Here is a 12,131-nt window from a genome sequence, read left to right on the forward strand (position 1 = left end):
CTCTGCTCCGTCTGCCCCTCTCCGGCCCCCTCCCGCTCTGCTCCGTCTGCCCCTCGCCGGCCCCCTCCCGCTCTGCTCCGTCTGCCCCTCTCCGGCCCCCTCCCGCTCTGCTCCGTCTGCCCCTCGCCGGGCCCCTCCCGCTCTGCTCCGTCTGCCCCTCGCCGGCCCCCTCCCGCTCTGCTCCGTCTGCCCCTCGCCGGCCCCCTCCCGCTCTGCTCCGTCTGCCCCTCTCCGGCCCCCTCCCGCTCTGCTCCGTCTGCCCCTCGCCGGCCCCCTCCCGCTCTGCTCCGTCTGCCCCTCTCCGGCCCCCTCCCGCTCTGCTCCGTCTGCCCCTCGCCGGCCCCCTCCCGCTCTGCTCCGTCTGCCCCTCTCCGGCCCCCTCCCGCTCTGCTCCGTCTGCCCCTCTCCGGCCCCCTCCCGCTCTGCTCCGTCTGCCCCTCACCGGCCCCCTCCCGCTCTGCTCCGTCTGCCCCTCTCCGGCCCCCTCCCGCTCTGCTCCGTCTGCCCCTCGCCGGCCCCCTCCCGCTCTGCTCCGTCTGCCCCTCGCCGGCCCCCTCCCGCTCTGCTCCCTCTGCCCCTCTCCGGCCCCCTCCCGCTCTGCTCCGTCTGCCCCTCTCCGGCCCCCTCCCGCTCTGCTCCCTCTGCCCCTCTCCGGCCCCCTCCCGCTCTGCTCCGTCTGCCCCTCTCCGGCCCCCTCCCGCTCTGCTCCGTCTGCCCCTCTCCGGCCCCCTCCCGCTCTGCTCCGTCTGCCCCTCGCCGGCCCCCTCCCGCTCTGTTCCGTCTGCCCCTCGCCGGCCCCCTCCCGCTCTGCTCCGTCTGCCCCTCTCCGGCCCCCTCCCGCTCTGCTCCGTCTGCCCCTCGCCGGCCCCCTCCCGCTCTGCTCCGTCTGCCCCTCGCCGGCCCCCTCCCGCTCTGCTCCGTCTGCCCCTCGCCGGCCCCCTCCCGCTCTGCTCCGTCTGCCCCTCTCCGGCCCCCTCCCGCTCTGCTCCGTCTGCCCCTCGCCGGCCCCCTCCCGCTCTGCTCCGTCTGCCCCTCTCCGGCCCCCTCCCGCTCTGCTCCGTCTGCCCCTCGCCGGGCCCCTCCCGCTCTGCTCCGTCTGCCCCTCTCCGGCCCCCTCCCGCTCTGCTCCGTCTGCCCCTCTCCGGCCCCCTCCCGCTCTGCTCCGTCTGCCCCTCGCCGGCCCCCTCCCGCTCTGCTCCGTCTGCCCCTCGCCGGCCCCCTCCCGCTCTGCTCCGTCTGCCCCTCTCCGGCCCCCTCCCGCTCTGCTCCGTCTGCCCCTCTCCGGCCCCCTCCCGCTCTGCTCCGTCTGCCCCTCTCCGGCCCCCTCCCACTCTGCTCCGTCTGCCCCTCTCCGGCCCCCTCCCGCTCTGCTCCGTCTGCCCCTCGCCGGCCCCCTCCCGCTCTGCTCCGTCTGCCCCTCGCCGGCCCCCTCCCGCTCTGCTCCGTCTGCCCCTCGCCGGCCCCCTCCCGCTCTGCTCCGTCTGCCCCTCGCCGGCCCTCCTGCCCTTGGTGGCTCTGCCTCCTGTTAGCCACAGGCTGCCCCCCCCCCCCCGCATCTTGACTAGTGCCCCCCGGGAGGGACCGTGCCTGTTCTTGAAGGAACACCTGGCAGGGAGGCTGCGGGGAGCCCAGGGCATGGAAAGCACTGCCTGTTTCCTGCCAGGCATTTGAACCACATTTGAATATTTCATTTCATTCAACACTTTTCAGGGCATTTTTCTGTTTTGCAATGAAGTGAGAAAAAAATCGTTCGCGCCCATAAATGAGGGGAAATTCCCATGAACAGGCAGCATGTTGAAAACAAACCAAAGGACGTTTTTCTTCAGGCCACGCACAGCCAACCTGTGGAACTCCTCGCCAGAGGATGTGGTGAAGACCAGGACTTTACCAGGGTTCAAAAAAGAACGAGATGCATTCATGGAGGTTAGGTCCAGTAGTGGCTATTAGCCCAGCTGTGCAGGAATGGTGTCCCTAGTCCGTTTGGCACAGTCTGAGAATGGATGACGTGGTGATTGCCTGTTCGGTTCCTTCCCTCTGGGGCACCGGGCACTGGCCGCTGCCGGCAGACAGGACACTGGGCGAGATGGGCCTTTGGGCTGACCCGGTCTGGCCGTTCCGATGTTGTTAGGGTTTGGGTGTGGCTGGGTTTCTTTCCCCCTCCCCTGCGAATGGAAAGCGCCATGAAAGCCTTTACTAAAAGGAAACGGAAACGTCACCCAGGAGGCACCGACCGGGCCTCAGCTCCTGCCCCTGGCGCCGAGGCAGCGGTAGCAAGAGCTGCCCTGCAGGGTTCTGCTCCCCGGCGCTCACACCTCTCCGGCGACCAGACTCCGCCACCTCCCTGGACAGCGATCGCGGTGATGAGCCGCCCCGACAGGCAGGAGCGTGCACACGGCAGCCAAAGGCCCGCCAGCGGGCTGCTCCGGCTGCAGGGACCTAGAGCGGTCGGGTGGGGCTGGGCAGGAGCCAGGGGGCTTGGACCCTGCGAGGAGGGAGTCCCCACATGGCACAGCTGCCCTCCCCGCCCCTCCGCTGGAGCCCAGTAGGCCAGGCCCCGGTGTTTCACTGCAGTGGGGCATCCCTTGAACCTCAACCCTCTTTTTCCCCGGCGGCGGGTTAAGCCCCTTGCCCCGAGGCCTCAGCAGAGAAGGAAAACAAGCCCTGGCGGCCTTGATAACCCGGCATGCCCGTGACGATGGTTCCCCGCCTCTTTTCGGTCTTCTCCAGAAGAAACAAGCCCGGGGGGTCACCTTCCCTCGCCGGCCAGCTGCTCTAGACCAGTCGTCCGTTTGGTTGCTCGCCCTGATCTCCCCGATCTGTCCCCCGGCCGTGACGGCGGGAGCAGCGTGGCAGGATTCCCTCTCCCGCCTTGCTCACAGGCTCCCGCGAGGACGCCTGCCCTTCGCTTTGGCAGCAAGGTTTTAGTGCGGCTCCGCTTCGGTTCACTCTGGCCCCTTCCTGCAGCCCTCCTCCCTCGGCCGCCAGCCCCGGACTGGACGTGGGCGGCTGCTTGCTCCTCCCGAAGTGGCGCCTGTTGCATTCGGCCCCCTTTATTTCAGACCATGTCGACGGTTCGTCCAGCTCGCAGGGGGTCCTACGCCTGTTCTCCAAAGCACTGGGCCCCCCGCCCAGCTGGGAATCCGCCGCAAACCTCCCCGGGGCCTCTCGGAGCTCGTCTCCAAATTGGGGAGGAGGATCTGCACTAGAAACGGAGGCAGGACAGCTCCTTGCAGGGCGCTAGGCGATGTGCTCTTCCAGCTAGACTGGGAGCCCCTGGTAACGGCTGGGTGTGGCGACCCGGCCCCTCTCACACCCAGCTCCATGGAGGTTGGGCCTCCCTAGCTTGGGTACGAAAACCTCACGTGACACAGGATCCGAAGCCAAGTCCCGCTCGGGTTTATATAGGGCAGGGAGCCAATCAGAAGCCACCAGGCTGCCGTTTGTCACGCCCCAGAGGCGGGACTTCCCATGGGCTGTGTTCACAGCAGGGGGTGGCCTGTCGCCGGAGCTTCTTACGGCCGCTTCTAGGGGCAGCCGGGTGCTCTAGAGCCAGGGTTCTAGAGCCGGAGTGCTAGAGTCAGGGTTCTAGAGTCGGAGTGCTAGATTCAGGGTTCTAGAGCCAGGGCTCTAGAGCCGGGAGGGGGCCACGCGTGCTATTGAAGAAGGGAGGAGGATGGTTTGCGCCGGACAGAGCCATGCGGGAGGCTCACATGCTGCTCAGTGGTTCCCCATTGAAACCCGAACTGTCCCTTCGATTCCCAGCCCTGCCCAGGCGCGGGAGGGAACTGGGAGCACTCCAGGCCACCCCGGGCTGCTCTGGGAAGGCCGTGTCCCCCAGGAAATGTTCTCTGCCGGCTCTAGAAAGGAGGAGCTTGGGACGGGCCCTGGAGGCCGCAAGGACCAGCCCGGCCACACATGAGGCTGGATTCAACGTGGGCACCACGGCAGGACGGTGCAGGGGGCCCATGACTCAGGGGTTCATTGCCCCCGGTGATGGAGCGGGAGGGGGGTTTTTAGGCCCTCTGAGATCTTCCCGGTTTGCTCTTCTCCAGCCAGGGACGGACAGTCCCGGTCCCTCCCTCACCTGCAGCGCTCAGCCGCCCCGTGTCCCAGGGGTGCCCCTGTCCAGCTCCCGTCCTCCTGCCAGCACCAGGCACGGCTCCCTGGCCCCGCAGTGGCTGGGGAGGGGCGGAGCGCTCGGGGTGGGGGCAGGGCCATGCGCTGCTGGCCCATGGCAGTGCCGAGATGCCCAGGCATTCGCTTCTGTGGGGGGAGGAAGGTTTCCATACAGCCCCCGGAGCGCCCGGCCCCTCGCCGAGGAGAGGGGCCCATGGGGCTAGGCTGCCCCCTAGCTCTGTGCTGCTGGAGCCGGGGGGTTGATTTTCCCGTGGCAGGTCTGTCCCCAGCCAGCGCCGAGGGGAGCCGGGGCCACAGTGGAAGGAGGCGGGTTCACTGGCAGGGCTTTATCGCGACGGCAGGGCCGGCCTGCCCCAGCCTCCCTCCTGCTGTCACATTACAGGATTTTGAGGGGAGCAGCCAGGTCGCTGCTGCACCCATGGGGGGGGGGGGTGTTGGCCCCAGAAAATGGTATAAAGGGGGCCATGTGGGGTGTTGAATAGAAGCTCACTGTCTGCTGATCCTGTGTACGCTAGTCATGTGATTGTAGAATGTCCGTGTGTGGAGTTAGGAATCTGTAATCTGTGTGGAGACTGAATATTTCCCTGCATGTGGTTGAGCATAGGGCAGAGCCCGGCCTATGGACATGCTAATCAGCGAGGCCCTGTGGGGCAATGGCTCTCAATGGGCCAAGGACACACCTAAAGAATGAGGGTGACGGGGCCAGGCGACCTGCCATAGCCAAGAAGAGACCAGGAAGGAGGGATAAATAGGCCATGTGGTGGACTCCATCTTGGTCTTCAGCTCAGCACTTCATCCCAGAGGCAGCAGTGCAGGGATTGAAGAGCTGGAAAGAACTGAGGACCCATCCTGATCCTAAGATGCGCAACAAGGACTTTTAAGCCAGCAGCTGTAACATCTCTGCTAGCGCCTGCATCGAGGACTGGGAGATTCGGTGCATGTAACGCACTATTCTTTAACAACCTCACTCTCAGGCTTTTCTTTCTTGTGATAATAAACCTTTAGATGTTAGATGCTAAAGGATTGGCCCAGCGTGATTTGTGGGTAAGGTCCAGAGGGTAACTTGACCAGGGATCTGTGGCTGGTTTCTTGGAACCGGACAGAACTTGTTCGGGGTAGGTGGGATTGGGTGCTAGGACCCCCCACCTGTGTATGAGGCCCGGGGCCATCTGGGGCACGGATATTGCTGGGGTGTCGGAGGGGTTTTGCTCGTGAGGCTTCATGCAGGCAGCTGAAGCGCTCTGTGGGACTGGTTTGTGGCCTGTTTGGAGAGGTCACCAGTCTGGGGGCCGTAAGGAGCCCCGAAGTTGAGCAATTCGCCCTGAGCGGACGCCCTCAGCTGTGCCCAGACACGGCCCGGTCTGTCACACCTGCCCAGGGCCCCAGCCCTGCACTAGCACCCCGGCTATTTACTTTCTCTTTCGCACAGCGGGAAAGGGGATTTTTCTGTGGATGTTGCTTCGGTCACACATTAACTGGGGCGTCAGCGCAGGCTCCGCTCTGGCCCAGGGGAGTCGGGCTGGCCCTCGCTGGGCGCCCGCTCCGGGGCCAGGAAGAAGCCAGGCAGGGCACCTCGGGGCCATTTCACCCGGCCAAGCCGGAAGCAGAGGGGTGCCTGCCCCCGTGTTCTCAGCCAGGCACTTCGGCCTCCCCGGCCCAGTCACGCCTCTGAGCCCCGGGAGGAGCGGGTTATCTCCACCCGAGGGGGAGCCGCGGAGCCCTGCCCAAGCAGACCAGCCTTGGCCCTCATGGTTGGTGTGAGCCGGGGCGGCTGACGCGCGCCGTGTCCCGGTGCCTCCTGGGGAAGGTGCCAGAGGCAGGCCTGGCTCTGGCGTTAGATGCCACCGGGTGACCAGGTGGGCAGAGAGCAGGAAGGGCTGCAGGGGAACCATCACAGCAGCCCAGGGCAGGCGGGTGGCTCGTTTCCTCATTGCCTGCCCTGGGGGCTTCCGGCCTGGCCCCTCTGGGGCACTGCCCGCTGGTTCCTGCCTGCCCCCAGCACTGCCCATGGCACCAGCCGCACACGGCCCCCTCAGCTCTCCGCTTCCTCCCTCTCCGGAATGGGGACGGAAGGAGCAAGCCAGGTACCTGGTTCACCTCTTCCTCACCAGGTGAGGCTTCTGGCCACACCCGCGTGGGCCATGTGGGGCGCGTGGCCCACTCCCAGCTGACGTGTCTTTGTGGGCCTCTCCCGAGTGCCGGTGCGGTGCAAGGGCTGCGGAAAGCCTGGCCCGGCTCCATGCGGAAAGCCCCAGCTGGAGGCCCTCCCCTCTCGCCTCAGGGGGCACCCCCGGTCCCCGGGTTATTCAGTAACCTGACAGTAAACAGCTCTCCCCTCGGGAAGGGCGGGCTGGGCGGCGAACCTCCCAGGGTGCATCTTGGTTCCTCTAGCAAACACCCCAGCTCTCCGCCACACGCCCCGACTGCCGGGGGCCCGGGCGTCCTGCTCCGAGCGCCGCAGGGCCGGGGGCCGAGGGGGGCTGAACCTTTGGACTCCACTTGGAATCCCTCACAGCCTTGTGGCGCAAAACCAGACGGGCTCCTCGGGCACGGCCGTTCAGACAATCCTAGAGCCACCGAGTCCCGACCCCAAGCAGAACCAGCCCCAGCTCAATCAGCCCAGCCAGGGCTCCGTCAAGCCTGGACTTACACACCTCTAGGGATGGAGATTCCACCCCTCCCTAGGGAACCCAGCCCAGCGCTTCCCACCCGCCTAGGGAAAGAGTTTTTCCTAGTATCCCATCTAGCCCTCCCCCACTGCAACTTGAGCCCATTGCTCCTCGTTCTGCCACCTGCCCCCACTGAGAACAGCCTCTCTCCAGCCTCTTTGGAACCCCCCTGCAGGGAATTGCAGGCTGCTCTCAAATCCCCCCCCCCCCCCCCCACTCTGCTCTTTCTGCAGGCTAAACAGACCCAACTCCCTCAGCCTCTCCTCGTAGGCCATGTGCTCCAGCCCCCGAATCATTTTGTTTGCCTTTCACTGTACCCTCTCCATGGCCTCCACCTCCTTTCTACAGTGGGGGCCCAGAACTGGACACAACACTCCAGATGTGGCCTCACCAGAGCTGAATAAAGGGGAATAATGACATCTCTGGATCTGCTGGCAATGCTCCTCCTAATGCACCTAATATGCCATTAGCCTGCTTGGCTACAAGGGCCCCTGTTGACTCATCTCCAGCTTCTCAGCCACTGTAACCCCCAGGGCCTTTTCTGCAGAACTGCTGCTTGGCCGGTCTGTAGCAGGGCTTTGGATTCTTACCCCCCAAGGGCAGGACTCGGTTACAGTGAAATGAGCCCTGGGCAGCCCCTCGGATGCTAGCGAGGCAGGCGGCCACATCTCACAGACTCATAGACTCATAGACTTTAAGGTCAGAAGGGACCATTCTGATCATCTAGTCTGACCCCCTGCACAGTGAGGCCACAGAATCTCACCCACCCCTCCTAGAATAATCCTCTCACCTAGATCTCAGATATTGAAGCCTTCAAATACTTTGAAGGCCCCAAGATGCAGAGAATCCTCCAGCTGTGATCTGTGCCCCATGCTACAGAGGAAGGCGAAAAACCTCCAGGGCCTCTGCCAATCTACCCTGGAGGAAAATTCCTTCCCGACCCCAAATATGGCGATCAGCTAAACCCTGAGCATGTGGGCAAGACTCACCAGCCAGACACCCAGAAAGTTCTCTATAGTAACTCCTATCAGCCCTCCATTGACCTATTTCCCACTGATAATGAATGGTCAATTAGTTACCAAGATCATGTTATTTCATCAAACCATCCCCTTCATAAACCCATCTCATTTAATCTTGAAGCCAGATAGATCTTTTGCCCCCACGACTTCCCTTGGAAGGCCGTTCCAGAACCTCACTCCTCTAATGGTTAGAAACCTTCGTCTAATCTCGAGTCTAAACTTCCTACTAGCCAGCTTATATCCATTTGTTCTTGTGTCCACATTGGTATTAAGCTTAAATAATTCCTCTCCCTCCCTGGTATTTATCCCTCTAATATATTTAAAGAGTGCAATCATGTCCCCCCTCAGCCTTCTTTTGGTTAAGGTAAACAAGCCAAGCTCCTTGAGTCTCCTTTCATAAGACAGGTTTTCCATTCCTCGGATCATCCTAGTGGCCCTTCTTTGTACCTGTTCCAGTTTGAATTCATCCTTGTGACGGACCGGACCGTGTCTGGGCACAGCTGAGGGTGTCCGCTCAGAGCGAATTGCTCGAATCCGGGGCTCCTTACAGCCCCCGACTGGTGACCTCTCCACACAGGCCACAAACCAGTCCCACAGAGCGCTTCAGCTGCCTGCCTGAAGCCTCCCGAGCAAAACCCCTCCGACACCCCAGCAATATCCGTGCCCCAGATGGCCCCGGGCCTATACACAGGTGGGGGGTCCTAGCACCCAATCCCACCTACCCCGAACAAGTCCTATCCAGTTCCAAGAAACCAGCCACAGATCCCTGGTCAATTTACCCTCTGGACCTTACCCACAAATCACGCTGGGCCAATCCTTTAGAATCTATATCTAAAGGTTTATTATTACAAGAAAGAAAAGCATGAGAGTAAGGTTATTAAAGTACAGTACGTTACATGCACCGAATCTCCCAGTTCTCGATGCAGGCTCTAGCAGAGATGTTGCAGCTGCTGGTTTAAAAGTTCTTATTGCACATTCTACGATCAGGATGGGTTCACAGGTCTTCCGGGCTCTTCAATCCCTGCAGTGCCGCCTCTGGGATGAAGTGCTGAGCTGAGAACAAAATGGCATCGACCACATGGCCTCTATATCATTGTTGGGGCCAGCACCCCCACCTATGGGTGCAGCCACGATCCGGGTAGAACAAAGGGAGTTTATTGCCTCTCCAGGATACAGCCCAGCACAGATGTCATCAGGTTACAGGGCAGGCCTAGGATGCCTCAGCCCCCCTTGATATGGGGCAGGGGTCTCGGCTTCTAAACCCCCCAGCCTGTTGCTGAGGCTGCTTCCTCCATGCTCCCAGACAAAAAAACTAACTAACTAACTCTCCTCCAGCCCTGCCCCCCAGCCAGGGGCGGCATCCACCTTCCTTTGTTTCTCCCCATGGGGGGTAGCTGGTCAGACAGGTTTGGAGCCCCCTTTGCATAACGACTCGTGTTACAGACAGCAGAGGTAGCCACAGCCCTAGCAACGTACCCCCCACTACATCACAACTGTCTACACCGGCCCTCTTGCGCAAAAACATTTCCGGAAAAGGGCTTTTGCCCGAACGGGAACGTCAAAGCATTTGTGCAAGAAGCACTGATTTCGGACAGCAGAACGTCAGTGCTTTTGCGCAAAATCAAGCGGCCAGTGTAAACAGCTGGCAAGTTTTTGTGCAAAAGCGGCCGCTTTTGTGGAAAAACTTGCCAGTCTAGAAGCAGCCTTAGAGTTTAGATGCTAAAGGATTGGCTCAGCATGATTTGTGGGTAAGATCCAGAGTGTAAATTGACCAGGGATCTGTGGCTGGTTTCTTGGAACCGGACAGAACTTGTTTGGGGTAGGTGGGATTGGGTTCTAAAATCTTCACCTCTGGGCAGGCCCAGGGCTGTTTTGGGCACAGAGAGAGCTGAGGTGCCAGAGGGGTTTTGCTCGTGAGGCTTCCGGCTGGCCAGATTGGCAGCTGAAGCGCTCTATGGGACTGGTTTGTGGCCTATTTGGGAAGGTCTCCAGTCAGGGGCTCTAGAGAGCCCCAAGTTTGAGCAATTTGCCCTGAGCGGATGCCCTCAGCGATGCCCAGACGTGGCCCAGTTCGTGACAGTGGCGTAGTCGGCAGGATCCACAGATCTTGGGCAATTGAGCTTGGGATCAGGACCCTACGCCGTCTAAATCTGATGTTTGGTCTTGAGAGTTCGGTTGGTTAAAGAGCTGCTGAAATGAGTCAGCTACTGTATGAGACTCTGGAAGCCTTGTGCTTGGGAAGAGGTATTGTCTTTAGTGAGGAAGCGTCTAAGCCAGAGCTGAGATCTTTGGTAGTGGGTAGAAATGCTGCAGACGAAATGAGAGTGCAGGATCCAGTGAGGAGAATGCAACTTTAATATAAGAGAGAAATGCAAAGTGCTCCACTTAGGAAGGAACAATCAGTTCCATACATACAAGATGGGAAGCGACTGTCTAGGAAGGAGCATGGCGGAAAGGGATCTAGGGGTCATAGTGGACCACAAGTTGAATATGAGTCAACAGTGTGATGCTGTTGCAAAAAAAGCAAATATGATTCTAGGTTGTATCAACAGGTGTGTGGTAAGCAAAACTCGTGAAGTCATTCTGCCGCTCTACTCTGCACTAGTTAGGCCTCAGCTGGAGTACTGTGTCCAGTTCTGGGCGCCACATTTCAAGAAAGACGTGGAGAAATTGGAAAGGGTACAGAGAAGAGCGACAAGAATGATTAAAGGTCTAGAGAACATGAGCTATGAAGCCAGGCTTCATGAACTGGGCTTGTTTAGTTTGGAAAAAAGAAGATTAAGGGGGGACATGAGAGCGGTTTTCAAATATCTAAAAGGGTGTCACAAGGAGGAAGGCGAAAATTTGTTCCTCTTGGTTTCTGAGGACAGGACAAGGAGTAATGGGCTTAAAGTGCAGCAGGGGAGGTTTAGATTGGACATTAGGAAAAAATTCCTAACTGTCAGGGTGGTCAAATATTGGAATAAATTGCCAAGGGAGGTGGTGGAATCTCCCTCTCTGGAGATATTTAAGAACAGGTTAGATAGACATCTGTCAGGGATGGTGTAGACGGAGCTTGGTCCTGCCTTGAGGGCAGGGGGCTGGACTCGATGACCTCTCGAGGTCTCTTCCAGTTCTATGATTCTATGATTCTATGAACTGGAGGAGTTTTTTCTGCCAGCAGAACAGAGAGAGCAGAAGCTGGTCAAGGAAATGGCCGAAAGAAGGCAGAAGCTAGATCAAGAACATGCAAAGAAGATGGCACTAGCCAAGGAGAAAAATGCCAGACTTGAACTTCAACTTCAGAGAATAAAAGAGACTGTATCCTCCTGAAAGTTCGATGTATAACCACGTGGGTATGTGGGGTGATTATAATTGGGCTAATGTTGTAACACAGCCCCAAAGCAGTTGGGGTCTCTAAAGTAAACAAACCCATTTCTTTCAGCCTTCCTTCATAGCTCATGTTCTCTAGACCTTTAATCATTCTTGTTGCTCTTCTCTGGACCCTCTCCAATTTCTCCACATCTTTCTTGAAATGCGGTGCCCAGAACTGGACACAGTACTCCAACTGAGGCCTAAGCAAAGCAGAGCAGAGTAGAGCAGAAGAATGATTTCTCATGTCTTGCTCACAACACACCTGTTAATGCATCCCAGAATCATGTTTGCTTTCTTTGCAACAGCATCACACTGCTGACTTATTTTCAGCTTGTGGTCCACTATGACCCCTAGATCCCTTTCTGCCGTACTCCCTCCTAGACAGTCGCTTCCCTTTCTGCATGTGTGGAACAGATTGTTCCTTCCTAAGTGGAGCACTTTGCATTTGTCTTGATTAAACTTCATCCTGTTTACCTCAGACCATTTCTCCAATTTGTCCAGGTCATTTTGAATTATGACCCTCTCCTCCAGATTAGTCGCAACCCCTCCCAGCTTGGTATCATCTGCAAACTTAATAAGCGTACATTCTATGCCAATATCTAGATCGTTGATGAAGATATTGAACAGAGCCGCTCCCAAAACAGACCCCTGTGGAACCCCACTTGTTCTGCCCTTCCAGCAGGTTTGTGAACCATTAATAACTACTCTCTGAGTACGGTTATCCAGCCAGTTATGCACCCACCTTATAGTAGCCCCATCTAAGTTGTATTTACCTAGTTTATTGATAAGAATATCATGCAAGACCGTATCAAATGCCTTACTAAAGTCTAGGTATACCACATCCACCGCTTCTCCCTTAGCCACAAGACTCGTTATCCTATCAAAGAAAGCTATCAGATTGGTTTGACATGATTTCTTCTTTACAAATCCATGCTGGCTGTTCCCTATCACC

The sequence above is a fragment of the Pelodiscus sinensis genome, chromosome 6 (assembly GCF_049634645.1).
Source record: "Pelodiscus sinensis isolate JC-2024 chromosome 6, ASM4963464v1, whole genome shotgun sequence".
NCBI classification, from domain to species: Eukaryota; Metazoa; Chordata; order Testudines; family Trionychidae; genus Pelodiscus; species Pelodiscus sinensis.